Consider the following 4,098-nt stretch of genomic DNA (forward strand, 5'->3'; position numbering starts at 1 on the left):
GGTGATTGGACCTACAGTTGACAGACTGTTCATGAATCCAATACTGCCAGAGTTGAGCATATAGCTAACACAGTATTTGATATCTCCTCCCATCACCACCACCACGGCTTTCAAACTGCAACACATCYGAAATTATACTAGATGAAAGCAAAAATAAACTAGTGCAAAAGAATAAGCTTCACACTAAAACCAATGTTTTAGGACAATACACACAAATCTCTAGCACAATCTTCAAGTACAAGGCAAGGGAGTTATAAGATGTCCTGTTACAATGATCATAGCAGCTGCAATATTTTGCTATCTCTACCTTGAAGAATGAGACCACAGACCAAAAACTGGCATATCAACATTCATTGGTCTGATAACTGCACCTGAAATTTTACCTGTAAGGGACCCAACACTGAGAGATCCTATTAAATATCAAGTGTCTTACTACATATCCTCTAATATTTTTAATTCATGATCACTAGGCATTTGACTTGCTGAAGATTCCTGTAATATTTTAGTTATAAACAAAACATACTCCTTCTCACTGGTATGTACTAGCTGTGTGTAGTTTGTTATTCTTGCATGGTATCTTTTTTTTTTTTTTTTTTTTAAGTTTATTTCATAGAACTTATTTTGTCTTCTTTGTACACTTTGATCACTTCATCACTTTTTTTACAACATGCTTTTTTTTTTTTTTTTTAATCTTTAATTGGAAAAGCTGTTAATTTTCTGTCCACTATTAGAAAGCTAATGATACAGCACAGTGTTCATCACTCCTGATTTTTAATATGTTCTAAACACTCTATCCTTGCAGTATGTTTTCTGACAATGCTATGCAATATGAACTTTAACATGGATTGTCATGATTACATRCCAACCAAACTGAAATGTGCCAAATACAATAGTAATAACCACTTTTTGTTCATTTTTGTCATAATTTTTTAAAAAAGCTTGCAACAAACCATCTTCATTAATTTTTAAATGTGATTTTTTTTTTTTTTTTTTACTAGTAGTGCCATTAAACAATGAGACAAATTTCAAGGGATATTTACAAATTGGTAGGAAAATCTGAACAATTATTACTGTTTCTCCTTGTCTTTCTTCTTTACACATGAGAATTGTAAGGATGAATCCCCTTCTGAATGAAGTGAGTACCTGAAAGCAAAAACATATTTCTTAAAATGTCCAGTCTTTTACGTGTGAAAATATCAAGAAATTGATTATATGATGAAGTGTGAATGCAAGTCACTTCTTAGGGGAGTTTTAAGACTTCTTTCAGCATCCTAGGATAGATGATGAGGAGGCCTGTATTTCGTGAAGAACTCAAGTTAGTTATGCATATGTTATAAGATATCCAAAACTGGAGAAGCGTGTCTGTATTCTTGAAGCAACCATCAGAACATCCATGATTATTTAAGAAAGGTTGCCAAAACATTTTGATTCTCCTGCTTCTTTCGTTTTTGTGCCTTTTAAAGCAGGAATGGAGTATTTGGAAAATAGATCTACAGTTACCAATAACACTCTTAAGAGTTGGCTCTCACAGCTCTTGTTCTGAACATTTTAACAATAAAGAGGACATGACTCAGACTTTCCATAGCTAGTTTCTGCAGTACTAGGACCATATAGTTTCCTATTAATTTTTTCATTACTTCCAAAATAAAAAAAAATACTTTGCATTATTTGTAATCATGACATGCACCAAAATTTGAAACACAGTACTACATTCTTAGCTGTATTTTTTTTTTAGAAATGCTCCAAGTAATTAATTCTGAATTAATATTAGAAATTTGTATGATACCTTCACTAATTCCAAAAGTACTCATTCAAATTATTGTTATTACAGTAAATATCAAAAGAATTAATAGCGATTAGCCTATCATTGTAAAGTGCCCTTAGCATTTAAAGAAATAACAATTTCAATTTATTTTTATCAAGTTTCAATGGCAGACCTTAATAACAAGCTACAAATCATCATTATTTCTATTTCTATTAATTTACTATCATGAATCAGGATAGTTACTTGTGCACGTGTATAGATAGCAAAGAAAGAGTGGATTTCTCAGAATTCCGGGTAACTGAGTATCAAGTGTTATTGCATGAGATATTATTTCAAGATTTTTCTATAACATCCGTTTGACTGAGGTCTTTAGCCTTTTTTCCTATTTTCTATGTTTTGAACTGAGAGAAAGGAAAACACATATCCAGCATTTGTCTGAAAGAGAAAATGTAGATATGTGTTAAAACTTATTGAATTAAAAACAAAACAGCTTCCAGTGAATCTACTGATTTTCATGTGCCTAGTCTGAAATACCCTAAGCATAATCCTGTAGAGGTGAGAGCTCCATTACTCGGGTTTTTCAAAATCCTTCTAACAACTAAGAARTTTCAAGCTGACTACAAGGGAATGTAGGACACCTTGAAAAACTACATAATGGGATGTGGAGAAAAAGGACCAGCCCCAATACTGATCCCTGGGGAACACCACTGGATTTAACTCCATTCACCAGCACTCTTTGGGCCTGGTCATCCAGGTAGTTTTTCACCCAGCRAAGAGTACACCTGTCTAAGCTACAAGCTTCCAGCTTCTCCAAGAGAATGCACAGGGAGACTGTGTAGAAGGCTTGCCTAAAGTCTAAGTAGACCACACTCACAGTCTTTGTCTCATCTATTTCACAGGTCACCTACTCACAGAAGGAGATTAAATTGGTCAAGCTGGGCCTGTCTTTCATCAACTCGGCCTGATCCCCCGGTTGTCATGCACATGCTGCATGATCACCCTTGAGGTGATCTGTTCTATAACTTTCTCCAATACCAAGGTCAGGTTGATAGACCATTATTTCCCTGGATTCTTCTTCAGACTCTTCTTTTAGATGAATGTTATATTGGAATGCTTCTAGGCTCTGGGGCCTTTCCTGTTGACCAAGACTATCAATAGATGATGAAGAGCAGCTTGGTGAGCACTTCTGCCAGCTCCCTCAGAACCTTTGACTAGGTTCCATCTGTCCCAATTGTCTTGCGAGTGATTACACAGGAATGCTCTGCCACTTGTCTTTGGGACAAGAGTCTTCTTGTCTACAGAGGCACTTCTATATTTTATTCTCTGTAATGAATTTAGACATTGAGAATGGTTGCACATTCTTAGTAGTATAAACAGTATTCTTTCATCAGTTCACTCTTCTTCATGTGAGGAATTTTATTTAAGGTACGCCATACTGACGTTACCAGAAGTCTCAAAAGGATTTTGAATTCTTGAACGAAGGAAAAAACAATCAAATCAATTGCTCACTCTTTCTCTCTCTCTCTCTCTCTCTCTCTTTTTTTTTTTTTTTTTTTTTTTGTATATAGCATTAATTTTTATTAAAGATAAATGATTTACAGGCTAGGTTTTTTGTGTGTGTGTGCAAGTTAGCCATTTCAAACATAAGAGTCAAGATACAACTCTTAAAAAATTTAGAAGTTGCTTGTCTAGATGTTGCTGTGCACTAAATTAGTAAGCCAGAGATCTACACTAACTTAATAGAAAGATAACTTTCAACTTTTTTTTTTTTTTTCTCTTCAAAGGAATATAGGAATAAATCATCCATTTTTTAATTAAAAGTTTTGCAAAAAATCTGTCAATAAAAGTGTAGTGCACACGTTGCAGTAAAACAGAAAATTGTCAGTWTAACAATTATAATTGTTTTTACAATTGTTAACAATTGTAATTTTTTTTTTCCCCCCCACAATGCAGTGTGTATTCCAACTGTATGTCTAGTATATCATGATGGTGGTACTTTTTCTGCTTCTTGTGGCTCTGCCTCTTGAGTGGACTTTGCCCTGCAAAAAGGTCAAGCACAGCCCCCTGCTAAGAGTTGAATCACTAACAACAGAAGAAAGTGAGCAGCAGAAACTTCTACAAATGCTGAAGCATCTTGTAACACAGCTGTACACCCATATTACCCTTAACCCTCAGTAAGGTTTGTGGATTTATGGAGAGCCATAGTCTTCTCATCCTGTGAGAAACTCACCCACAGCTCCTTCTCTGAAAGCTGCTGTGTTTATGTCTCCTGTGATGTGGCCCTTCCAACAGTGCTTTTGCCCTTTGGCTCTGTGAAGCCTCTTTCAAAGGAA

Source organism: Nothoprocta perdicaria, unplaced genomic scaffold (genome assembly GCF_003342845.1).
Source record: "Nothoprocta perdicaria isolate Ctin4 unplaced genomic scaffold, notPer1 scaffold_396, whole genome shotgun sequence".
Taxonomy (NCBI): domain Eukaryota; kingdom Metazoa; phylum Chordata; class Aves; order Tinamiformes; family Tinamidae; genus Nothoprocta; species Nothoprocta perdicaria.